This window comes from Mastigoproctus giganteus, chromosome 3, assembly GCF_048544385.1.
Source record: "Mastigoproctus giganteus isolate SK-2022 chromosome 3, ASM4854438v1, whole genome shotgun sequence".
NCBI classification, from domain to species: Eukaryota; Metazoa; Arthropoda; class Arachnida; order Uropygi; family Thelyphonidae; genus Mastigoproctus; species Mastigoproctus giganteus.
Genome location: NC_143577.1, coordinates 90,947,785 through 90,961,321, shown reverse-complemented (window position 1 = coordinate 90,961,321; position 13,537 = coordinate 90,947,785). Strand labels below are relative to the sequence as shown.

The 13,537-nt window shown below is 37.6% G+C and overlaps 1 long non-coding RNA gene across 3 annotated transcripts in view; it reads right to left on the bottom strand.

Moving 5' to 3' along the window:
- The window catches only part of LOC150088149 (uncharacterized), a 223,738-nt gene that overhangs the window by 124,611 nt on the left and 85,590 nt on the right, over positions 1-13,537 (bottom strand). For 2 of the 3 annotated variants that reach the window (XR_016546781.1, XR_016546780.1), the window contains exon 1: positions 2,715-2,968. The exons of the other annotated variant lie outside the window; for it this stretch is intronic. This is a non-coding gene — a long non-coding RNA (uncharacterized LOC150088149). Of the gene's footprint in view, positions 1-2,714; positions 2,969-13,537 lie in introns of those variants that run through there. 3 annotated transcript variants of the gene reach the window in all.

Below are 13,537 nucleotides of genomic sequence, written 5' to 3'. Positions count from 1 at the left end.
TCCATTTTTTTTTTATCAAAGAATATTCTGATAAACTACAGTAACTTTTTTTTTTTTTTATTCGAGTGCATTATAGTCCGTGGACTTCGAGCATTATACTGAATTCTAAGTGGAGTAAACTGCTCAAGCGTAATTTTGTGCCCTAAACAGTTTTAACGATTTTATCAAGTTGAAAATAAAAATGGCTAATAGTATCTAAAATCCACCTGACTATCTATCTCTCTAACTATATATTTGTTAAAAATATTTATATAAGTAATCTAAATCTATAAGCAGAAATATGTGCGCATACGTAATTTTTTTTTTTTTTAAATGGCAGTGCCCAATAGGTTAATAGACACTTTATATTTACGTCTGTGCCCTTGCTTCTGCTTATATACATACTGTATATAAGAAGAAGAAGCAAGGGCACAGGTGTAACTTCAAAATTTCGCGCGCTTAACCAAATTTTTTCAACTCTAAAATGGAAGGGCCTAATAGGTTCACGTTTATACTTTATATTTATACAGTTCTATTTTTATCTTGAGCAGAATTAATAAAAGTTCCTGCATATTTCTTCTACACGTTTTTGGAACCTATTACGTCCCAGGAGTCACATTTTTGTCACTCTTGAGTGACAAACTGTAGTCCCGGAAACATCCCGTTGCTGGGACTCCAGTTGCATTTTTGTAAATGGATTGAAATTATCAGTTCCACGAAACCTCCACTTGTCTCCATTACAAACTTCACAATTCCATCTATTATAATGTTTTCAGTTGTGTTCGATGTAAAATCCTACTTTAAAGACTGCTTAACCTAGACTGTCCTGCAATACTCTTTCATTTGTTCAAAATCAATGTTCTCTACTTAGACGAATTGTTTGTGCGTCTGTGACGTTCTTCTGTTTTTACAAATAACTCTGAACTGTTTGACTCCCATGAGTCACCTAGGAGAGAGGTATTTACCGTTATTCATATAAATCCCTTTTCTCATAATCTGTAGCTGAAATTACGAGCTGTAGATATCAGTGTTTATTTACTTCTTCCAGCACTTCCTTGATTTAACTCCTATTAGAGGTTTGAGGACATTGAAAAACATTTCGTTGTGGTCACATCGAGCATCACAGGTTCAACAACCTCTCACGTCTAATATTAGCGTAAAAACAATAGTTTTATCCACCGTGTACACCTTAACATAGCGCAATTATCCCTCAGAATAAATAGAAAACATAAGATCTGTGGCCAGTTAAAAGGAATTAGGGATGCTGAGCAGTAAGAATGGTTTTCCAATGAATTCAACATACCCCCCCCCCCTTGACAAGATAAATTTAAGCACGTACGCAAACTTGAATATACTATTAGAACCTACGTAAATGTAGGAAAAGTACAGAGTACGTGACTGATTATTACAAGTTCTTCCAACCATGGGTTTGTCAGCCATTGGGATAATTACGTTGAAACATCAATATTTCATCCTTCGTTTCCTAGCTCAGTTAATGGCTAACCATTGGATAAATTCTCGATGGAAAGGATAAAGATGCTTATTTATTAGCATTCCAGGAGCCTTTTTTATTATTATTACTAGGAAGATTTTTTTTAATTTGAAACAGTTTGAAATATTTCACATTTAATCTTAATTAATTAAGATTAATAACATTTCACGTTTTAATCCTTGCCATTTCTTATATTTAACTCCTATTAGAGGTTTGAGGACATTGAAAAACATTTCGTTGTGGTCACATCGAGTATTATTCACGGACTGCCGTTTCCTAGTCACTTCAAAAATAAAAGAATATCCTGAACCATTGTGAACCTGTTATTGAACCTGTTTGTGAACCTTTCTAATGACATATTAGAAAGCTCATGCTAATACATGAGCTTTCTAATATGTCATTTGTCACCATTTGGAAAGATTGGGATTTGGATAAGTCGATGGTGTGAAGAATTTGAGGCCTTTTGAAAACAGGCGAATTAGCCAACCTCAGGCTGAAGTTTACTGTTTCTTGGTGTTTCATCCCGAAAATATACAAACTGACATTACAATAAGCAATTTAAATATGATCATTTAGCTTGCGTTATCGTAGAAATAATCAGACTCATTAAATCGTGCAAAGACATTGAACCGGCAGTTCGCATACTCTTATGACACACTCAAGGTCAATTCCATACCTACTGCATTTTAAATCCATATATAAGTTGTGCCTAATACAATTTAAAATAATTAAATAACAATTATTATTAAAAATAATAATAATAAAAGACAGTACTGGAAGGCTTTTCACTAAAAGCGTAATTTTTCTTAACCTTTTTCTAGATAATAAATCAGAAAATCTTACAGTTTCTTCTCAAATACGTGCTGTGTAGTAGTGCAAAGTATATAAATCATAATTATATACAATATCAACATATCATTTATAATAATAAAACTAGAGTAAGTCCAATGGACTCTTTATTGTACAATAAAGATTACGGTGTTTTTGTTAATAAACCTATAATACAAGGCAGCTACTCTTAATTTTGGCTTGTCAAGCAATAATGATTGTTAATAGATAAGCTGACAGCTCTTAATACTGGTAGATTTAGTATTACTGGCAAATCAAAATTCGATCCATTTCAGTTCTTTGATTATAATATTAATATGATTATCTAGAGTTCTGAAGTGATCAGAGTAATCCTTTTTTTATATGTAGCAGAACAATTTGCAGCAAGTCGCAGAAATGTGAATTGAATACTCACCAATTATAACACGCAAAGATATCATCACGGATAGGACTTTATAAGGTGACCCGTATTTCTCAAAGGACCCTTTGTACTTCTGCGCTCCATTCCCAATTATTCTGCTGACTGGCTGAGAAACAACAAATGTGTCACGTCATTTTCTTTAGCATCTAACGCGGGTTCGAAACAATTCCTTTTTCTTTCACTTTTTTTTTTATTTCGACCCACACTCACTGCAACTTTGTGACACCAAAATGAATGGCTGTCCATCTATCTCCACTCTCCTTGACTCGAAGACTAGGCTTGTAGAAAAGCTTTCATATCTCAAGGACGTCTGCAGTACTACCCTTCTCTGTATCCAAAACACTGTGCCAAGACTGCTAATTTATCAACGTCATCACAATAGTTGACAGCGGTGGGATAGGATGTCAGAGAGAATAAAAAAAGCGAGCTACAAGGCTCTAGCAGCTGCCAGATTCTAGGCTTGAAATGTGCGCGTGTAAATCAAGAGGAAGAGGCACTGGCTGTTTTCACGTCTTCAGAAAATAAATCACTTCTGACAGGTGAAACTTTAATTGGGGATACACATTTTGGGGATGATTTTTTTAGGAATTTTGCAGAAATATAGCCATTTGTACAGTCATGTGAAGAGAATTAAGAATCTTTAAGCGTCAATTTAAACATTCGTGGAATAACGGGAGACTGATTGCTGGCAAAGAGTTTCAGGACCACCGGCCCTTCCTTGTACCGCATCTGCGCAAATAGTTCTGAAGTTCCTGACATCCTCGCCTTTGACTACTGTTTATTTTGGTCAGCCAACAAGAAAGTAATATTTTTCTTAATGCTCGGTAATCCTATTTGAAATAAGTCGATAATTGATTTGCATGGCGAAAGGTCAAAAACAACAATAAGAAAAAAAAAATTTTTCCTTTACAACCCCTCTCCTTATTTCAAGGAACAGGAAAAGATTCCATATTAATAAACACGTTATATGAAAAGAAAAATTATTCAGACATTTTATATAAACTGCTTTTAAAGTCTTTCTCAAATCAAATTAAGATGTCATCTAAAAATACCACCATCAATTACATCCGGATGAGAACAAGATGAAGAGACCGAACTACTACATTTGGTGCAATGTTGATCTATAAATGTGTAGCTAACAATGACAGACTGAGAAAGGTCAGCCACACAACTATTATTAGCATTTCATGAGTGTGTCTGAAGGGTATAATCTTAATTTAAGGTCAGCAACTTCTTTTATCCGGTCTTCACATAATGAGGCACATTGGTTCATATTATGCAAGAACAAAGTTAAACTCATCGTTTGAAGGCTTTTTTGAATAATGCCACATTTATTATAATTATTTCTAGTGGCAATTTCGGGAGTTATTTGGCACAGTTCCAGGTGTCGCTCTCGTGTCAAGGGATACATATTTCCACGCAAGTTAGCATGAAGTTTCTGCTTCCCCTTTGACCCTGTTGCAATATTGCACAATCGTCATTAATTTACAGAATATTTCTGATCCGTCAACTGCCAGCCATGTCACCCACCAACTGACGAGAGTGTTAGTGCCGGTCTTGAATGGAGTGATTCATGAAGGAATCTGAGATGATGATTTATATGAAAGTAAATTTAACTTGTCTGTCTTTCTTATGATGTATACTAAGTTTGCTTAGAAAGTAGAATGAAGAACCATTTATTTTTTCTACAAGCATTACAGATGAGATCATCGCGCATTAATCAAGTGACCTAAATCAGTGTTTCTCAGTTATTCCAAAATCCCGCTCCTTCAACAATATTGAAACCATTTAACCACATTCTTCTACTTCCCACTTTCCCTTACTTCCAGTCAATGGCGGATTCAGGTGGTGGATGGAGGCAAATACTTCGAGCTCATTTTCAATTATCTCCAGTGGCATGTATTATTTAAATAATTCGATAAATTTATAAGACCTGTAACCCTTCAGTGACGTCATTTTATGAATACCCCTTCCTTATGAGAGTCACGAACAAACATGCTTCTATAACGAGAACTCCGTTAGGAGTAGTGGAGTTCACTCATACAAATGTATATAGATTCAAACAATGTCTGTGGTATTCATCATTCGGTTGGGACTATGGGACAGAAGCAGCAAGAACAAATTAGAACTGAAGATACGCCATTACCGCAGATGTCTCCAAGGCAGCTTACCTAAGAATCGAAAAGAACCATTGTAGACAATTACAAAATCTTTTATAAGATGCATCGGCACATTTTGTCTATGCTAAAAATGGTCCATGTACGAATAAAAAGACTAAGCAGAAGTTCATTTGCTTAGTCTTTTTAGATCACTAGAAAAGTTGTCCGCGCTTGCTTCAGCTTTATGGCATTAATATTGTTATGCCATAAAATTACCCATCCTCTTCTGTCCTGTCGGAATAAACAAGAATATTTCGATTCAATACTTTGAAAAAAGATGATGAATCGAAATAGAGCTCTCCCACTTCCCTTCCATGTAAATTTGGTTTTGATTGGTTCCTAAACACGAGTTATGAACCCTGGTGCTTGTAATCTTAGTGGTGGCCATCTCATTAGTTCAATATCTGTCATTTCGATTCATGCAAATCGAAATGATACAAGTATTGATCCAATAATCTGGATCCCTCTTCTACCCACGGGAAGTGATTTTTTTTGTATTATTTGATCCACAATGAAAACTATCGAAACGTTGGTTCTAACCATATAACCAGCATGAAACCAGATGAGCTGCTAGTCATACCATAACACTGTCTATCATCCACTACAGGCAGGCACAAAATAACTCCCACAAGAACAATTCCATATAAATTAGATTTTGCTGTAACAGTTGGATCAAATTCGTCCCCTGCCTTCCTATATATGATTTTCTTTGTCCACAGTTCGCAAACAAGAATTGCCAACAGGTTGTGGAAGGAGTAAACCTAATTGGCGTGAGGTTATCAAGTGTCATGTGATTCATATATAAATAAGGCTGCAGTGTTCTGAAAAACCTTTTCTCATACAAATGCAACTTAATAACATCTCCTTCCCATAGTTTGGAAAAGGTGTGTGTCCAAATCCTCTTATTTACAGAAGTTCGTTTGCTTAGTCTTTTTTAAAGTAAGTTTTGAGTTAATTGATCTCAGGGTGCACTGCATGGGTGGTTTGAATTTATCATATGTTTTTTATATTCTCAGACATCGACAGGGGCAGTCTAGACCACGGGGGTGGGGTTGTAATAGCCCGGTGTGGCACTCACTGCTAATAATGGACCGCGTATTTTGTGGTGTGATTCATATTCGAATACATGTACTTGACCCAAAGGCGCTCTACCTGCACACTGATCACTCCGTAACAGCTGCTCTTCAGAATTATTGTATTAACCAGGAATATATAAACACTTATTATTTTTTACCCCGAAAGAATCCAAAGTTGGCTAGAGAAATTTATACTTTCACAGCAGCTGGTGTATGCCAACCAAACATATCAACGCCATAGTTAAAAGTGGCTATATACGCAATTTAAGATTCAAATCCTCTAGGATAATATATATTATTATTTATTTATCCTTGCGTTTTGAGTCTGATATTTCTGGGACAAGATGGCGGTCTATTTAGACTAAGACAGTACTGAATATCGCATATATTTCTACATAGAATCGTCTTTATTATTAGAGATGTATTCGTTCCAATCTCTCTACCCTTTAGAATCAGTTTAGTTTCGTTAAAAAGTCAGGAGACTGTATTATGATTTTTTTTAATAATGAACCATTGCGTTGATTCTCCAGCTCTTCTTTCTCAAACTTACTGCCAAGGACACTAGCAAACTCCTTACGCAGCGTAAGTTTTCCTTTACGTTAAACCAGTTATTGCTCCAGGATCCACTAGTCAGAAACACATCCCTTCGTTTATTCTGCTTCCGAATCGCTAATTCCAATAACTTTTTTGGATATTGTATAATTCTTTTCTAACACGTTCTTAAACACCTGTTAAACTTTCTACCACCTTGAGTTCTTCACGGGTATCGTAAATCATAAATAAAGTATTAGATCACTTTCTTTAATCATTATTCAATTGAAATACATGAGCTTTCTAAATTATTCTCTTATTAAAGTGAAGCCGACATTCTGGCATTGTAATCTACTCCCAGAGAAGTCCATTGACCCAACCTCATTACACCTCTTCTAACCAGCAAGTTCACTGCCACTCGAAAGTTATTATGCATTCCGTACAAAGCTGGTTTAATGGCGACACCGAAACGTTAGTTAGTCGTAAAGAAGAGGCCCTCTTATTATCGTCTAAGAAATATGACATTTCAGGGACAGTCCAATTAGCAGTAAAATGCATTTATTTAGAGGTATAAAACCAGCTAAAATTCGATTCAATTTTATTACTCGGAACGATTGCTTAAATATTGCATATTTTTTCCTAACTCGATTTTTCACCGAGTGCATCTGTGCCACTATTAAAATTTTGGAGCGTGAATAATTGAGGCGAAGGCTGACAAACTAAACTTAAGTATTAAACAGCTCAATGCGTTTTACATTTCACATATTACATTACGTGCATGTTATTCAAGGAATACCTGACGTTAAGTTGCGTATCATCCTGTAGTACATGTGGTGCAACTGCTCTAGGGTCCTGAGCTGAGGGAATCCAAAACTCATTCACAAGAAAGTTGTCGCCAGGGCACGTGATAATACGCCTCCCGCTGATGTTAAATCTAATATCCGCCCCAGGATTCACTAGGTAAAAACGGATAATCCGTTCCATTTTCAAAACTTATCTGAGGATTGGGCAAGAAGATCACATTAATCAAATTACCTTAGTTCTACAAGTTTATATAATAATACACAATGAGCAACAGTAAATGTTAAGCATATATAAACAGATAATGACAATTATAATTAAAAGGAAATATGCATGTGTACTTAATAGCACCTTTCCTGTTGTCCAATATCAATATAATAGGCGCCGGGCAGAAATTTATACACTGGATACGATATCTCAGAATGGTAGGCCTGGTAAAATCGGTCCATATGTGTCGAGGGGACATATATGTCAAGGTTCTTTATCCTGTTCCCAAGTAGCTGCATTGTGGGGCATGGTAGAGAACAGTGTCTGTGAGAGCTGGAATTTCTATCCTTTCAGTGAAGAGTTTTGACAAGATGAACGTATGTATTCAGTTTGATTGCGGACAGTTGCCAGGCGGATCCAGTCCAGGTTTGCGTAAAGAATACTCATTGATCTTGTACACGGCTTTCCGATGTTGCGGTTCGGCCACTTTAGAATCCAGGATTCCACAGGCTGGATCTCCAGAGATTGACTGTCCATACAAGGAGAATCATATAGGGTGGCTGAGGATACCCATTCACGTACAGCGTTACGAAGTTGAAACTCCATGTCCCAGTTAGCTCCTGTTCCACACGCCACGATGCTCCCTAGAATTTTTCTTTTTTGCATCTGAAAGGTGAGGGAGCAAAAATAAATTTGATGTCCCATTCCATACCTAGATCCTTTTATTATCGCACTCTCCAAACACGATGTTCTTATCTCTCTACGGTCTTCTCATACTGAAGGGCATTTGAGACCTTGTTCGGGTTAAGGGCGAACCCAATATTATTGAGACGCAACACTTAAGTCGTCGAGTTGTCTGGAAGTTTCCTTATAAATAAATTGAGGACTTAGATATTCATCAGAGGGAATCGCCCTCGTGGTTAGCATAGTTGGCAGAATCACCATCCTCCCCACACTGGGAGGAAAAGACCTGAGTTGGTGTCCCGTCGAAGATGCGAAGAATTTTTATGGGCCTTTTTCACAACATGGATGAGTTAGTCAAAAGTTTATATGGAATTACTGTAGTTTATACATTATACCAACTTTACACAAGGAAACTCATTAACAGAATTCAGACGGCAGTTCTTTAAACTGCTTCAGCTTATTTCCCCAAAACGTGCACAAAAAAAAAAAAAAGGGACTATGGAGAAAGTTTGTCCTCAACGACATCTGTCTACTCTCTATAACCTATCCAGTTTGGTAGATCACATTATCATATAGTAGAGAGCAATATCAACAATCAACATGCTCAGATGTTTGGCTTACTGCCTGTTGCTAAAGTCGTAGCCCCCCCCTCCCTCCTTAACCCTTTCTCCCAGAGTAAAAATCTCTGACATTACCACTAGAAACTGACATTTGCTTCCAACTCGTAACACAGTTAGCACAATAGCAACGGTTCTTTACAAGGAAGCCAGCATTATTTTGCTGGTAACATATAAAATGTTGCACTCAAGCAAGCATTCATGTGTATATTCTTCTGGGCATGGCTACTTGTGATTGGTTAATTGGGAACTCACGTTTCATATACTTTCTGATAACACAAGTGGTTGTGCATTGTACGTACACGGCATCAACACTGACATTCGTGGCTTTCACTGTCTCTTGAAGCATTACAGGGCCATTTTCTTGATCCAACCCATACTTCACTGAGGATACTATTACGGCACTTCGGCTGATCTGAACGACCTTGTCATAGGCATGTCAAGTGCGTGTACTACACATTGCTATTCACGCTTCACAGGCTTGACGTAGCCAAGTAGTAAACGCTCTAGTACAGTAGCACACACGTCTAAGTTGACTGCGGTTCGAGCTCACGTGATCGGTAAATACGGTAGTGTTTTCTCCCGGAAATTCGGTTTTTCGTCCAGCAAAACAGAAACTCCACCACATACGCAAACCCTTAATACATGTTCAAATTAGATAAAATGCATGTACTGTATGTGTTTACAGATTCTCTTCTCTTCTGTATAAGGTTGTGGTACATTAATAAAAGTGCATTCCTTTTTTTCTGTATTAAACTTAGAACCGGAAGGTTGCGTTAGAAAAAAATAAAGATTTCCCCCTTCTCTAACAAACAGCACTTCCTAACTGAGTACTTTTGCTATTTATTGCATTTGAACCGATTGTAGCCAAAGGATGCGCGCCATGTTATTATTAATGCATTTATACATTTCTCTCTTCACAGCGCTTTTTATCTATTTTATTTTAAAGTACGCGATTGTGTTGCAGCACGCTAAAGAAGGGTATCGTTTCCTGCTATCACATTCTCATCAATACACATTATCCTTCAATATAAGATGTAAAATAGGGTTAACAGGTAAAACTCTCCAGCCTTGTAAAAAAAAAAATGTGAAAAAGAGCCTCTTTGAACGGAAGTTAGAATTTCTTTAGGCTCATTGTAAGGCTGTACGTTGTACAAGCGTTTGGAATGGCATCCAAAAATAGGCAAAGCAATGGCGGTTTGTGAATAAGTACATGAAAGTATAGTGTGCAGTCTCCACGGCCGCATGGAAATGTCAGAGAGATAGCCGAGTGCCAGCCTATGAAAAACATTGAATCATTTCGTCGACTAGGTCATTTATCAACGTCAAAAACACAGGGCGGGAGGAAATGGTGATTTTTTTTTTTCTCTGTCCGTGTAACCACCACCACGTCTGGCAGTTATACAGAGGTTTCCCTTTGTCGTTGTTTTTCTGCGGATAGCGTCCGCTTCTCAGATTATCGGTGCCAAAATCAGGAATCGGTTTATGAAAGGAGGAACACAAACGCTTTACGAAAGTTCCGTTCGTCCACTGTTTGGGCAAGGTGAGCGTCTTTTCGGAAGACTTGGTGAAGTTATCATGACCATCTGACAAGGGTCTGACAAGTGTTGCGGGCTGACCTGACAGAGACTGATGATCGTACTGCAACGGGGGTCTAGACCACCGCTACTAGAACTGTCAACAACCGGCTACCATGGCAACAAATGCCCAGGCAAACCGATCAGCACTCAAAATCCAGCATCTTCTGTTTATGGATGATTTGATGGCGATGGTTACTTTAACTGTTTTTGTTTTATTTCTTTCTGTCTTTTTACGCTTTTTATCTTTAGCATTCATTTTAAACCAATCCCCTTCACCGATCAAAAATAGATTAAATTCAATAGAATAAAATAAACAAATAAATAAAAAAGCGATGTTTTCGTAGTAAGAAATATAGTTTGTGCAAGAGTGGAAATTCGCTCCTCCAACAGATTTTCCTCTTTGTTTCTAGTGAACTAAAATTTCTACACTCTTTTCAATATCCAGACGAATTTTAAAACATATATTTATAATTCGTAGCAAGGAATAACTTCTGTGAAAACATGTGTATCAAAAGTGAATCAATTAACGAATTATATCTAACCATGTTGTCCGATGGAAATCAACACTGGTGGATTCAAATGCCAATAAGCAATTCTACCAAAATACAGATTATGATAATATAGCTGATTAGTAAAAATGGTGCAGTTTTGTAAATTTTTGAATTACAAATAATAACAATGTTCTTTATTAACGTAATTTAGACACATTCATGATTCAGTATACAGATGAGAAGGAACCTTACAATAAAAGTTGTATATACAAATGAACAAAACAGAAACACAAAGGTAAGCTAAAGAGGGAAGCTTCTAAGTTCAATCCAGCTGAAAACTCCAGGAGCTTGAGAATTTTTCGAGTAAGGATAAGTTAATCAGTCTCAAACTGAACTATCTTTTATTATATAAACAGAATAACTGTCATTTGAACACACAACATGCAGTCATGGTCAAGACTGCTATACAATATAAAATAGCTTAGACATCATATGATAACAAGGCACTGGACGGTCCATTCTAATAATATTTAAATTTATCCTTTATTAATGTTAACATGGACTGCCCTCTCTCCTTCTGAAAACAAGAATAATTCAATTCTGAGTGTACTCTGAATACCAAATACTCTTGCAATTTCATAGATCTTACGAACTGAGAAAAAGGAGAAAATATTTCAAGAAATTCGAAAGAAATAGCATCTCTGAAGCGGTGGGCATAAGACCCCACTGTGCATTATCCTTTTCATCTTCCCCCGCGTTTCTTACTTTCTTTAGTTACCACCCTTTGTGCTGACGCAAAGTAGTCTTTTTTCAAAGTTAAAGGCTATTTTAGACGCATGTTTTAAAGGTGTTTTCCAACGATTCACCACCGAAGTTAGGTAAGATGTTTATGATTCATTGATTTGCGACGCTTTTTTTTCTTATATTTGGTAAACAAGTCCCTTAACTGTGTCTTTTATAAGCAGTTTCACGCCGTAATGTCCCAGAAAGGTTTCCATGTTCCAGGTAATTTAATGAAACTACGTAATCTGATTTTCGCGCCCATTTTTGAGAGCAGCTAAGGCGGCTTAGTAATAAGAAATCTACTTTGTTGTGAAGAAAATTTTGTTGGAAAACTTTTGTAAACTTGTGAGGAGGAAGAACAGAAGAAACGACTGGGCAGACAGGGATCTACAGTTGCCTGGGAGACAGAGTAACAAGGAGCCACATAAGTGATGCGGACACTGATGATACAGAGGACAAATGACACCCCCAGGACCTGGTTGGAAAAACGCGCCACTAAGACAAGACACGTACTTCGGTAAAAGAGAATTCACTGCAGTTCATCCCTTACTTCGCCTTCCGCAGCCATTTTACAGAGCTTTACAAGGTTTTGCACTTCTCGTGTGACTATTACTCATTCTTTACTTGCCACCCCTCCTCCGAGTGTGATGTTGAATCATTGCACTGAGACTGTTAGGCCCCAGAACTGCGAATACGCCCCTCTCTCCCATTTTAAAAATGATCACCTTGGAAGATTGTGTTTGAAACAAACGACACCCTAGGGGGCCAGAAATAAGGCTACCGCGGAGGACCGGGAGGCAGGTGACGACAGACTGGCAACACAGTCCAATTACACCTTCAGTTGTGACGAGATCTCAACAACTTTCACTCACATTGGAACTAACTCCATTTGGTAGTATGTCGCTTGTTAAGTTCGCAAGCTAGGTTAGGCTTAGGGAATTCCTTTAATCAATAATGGCTGTTAATCACCACAAACAAGAAGTAACCGTGTGAGTGACGTACCTGTTTATTCTTTCACTCATCTCTCATCATGTATCTCGCAAGCTTACCTTTTCTTTTCTTTTTCTCTTCTTCGTTCTATTTATCTGTCTGTATGATTTCTCTGTGCTCATCTCTCTCTCTCTCTCTCTGCCACCCATCCCCAACGCACACGCTCCATCCCTCATTCAGCCTGCGTTGTCTATATCATAAGTTCGTTCAAAACATACTTCCGTGTGAATTTTTGCATATATGTATATACTGTATATATATGCATAAATTCCGGGTGTATTGTTAGTCGTTGTTACCATTCTATGCCTACGTCTTCTAATCTTTCTCCAGTGTTGTTCCATTGCCCGCTGCGCAAATGACTGGACAAGAGGATGTCTGTCAGATCATTAGTGCAGTTTGCAGCGCTCAACAGACGAGCAACTGCGAACCAAGTGCATGTAAAATTCAACGTGGGTTGTGGACAACTTGTTTCCTCGAAACCAGCCAGAAAGGAACGACACAAAGGGAGATACCATGGTCAGATTGCTATGACAAAACCGCTCTGTCAATGATCACCAGCGTCTCCAGGTGGTGTTGAGAGCATAAATTATGGATTACTTAGAATGGTATAATATTATACAGTTTGACGAGCATCCTACGTCTTTTTAGGGAGAGTAGAAATCGAAAGAATCTGTCTAGCACACTATTTTGACTGTAGACTTTGATGGTTCCTTAAATGGTGTGGAATGCGTTTACTTGGTATAGCACTCCGATCTTTCCTCTATATGACCATCCCACTAATCTGAATCCAAAGCGATCATCTGCAACTCAGATGGAGCATTTATGCTCGTCCAGGACAGATATCTTCCAAGACAGTGCTACACCTCGTAGGGTGAAGCATTGTCACGGAGTGGTTCGA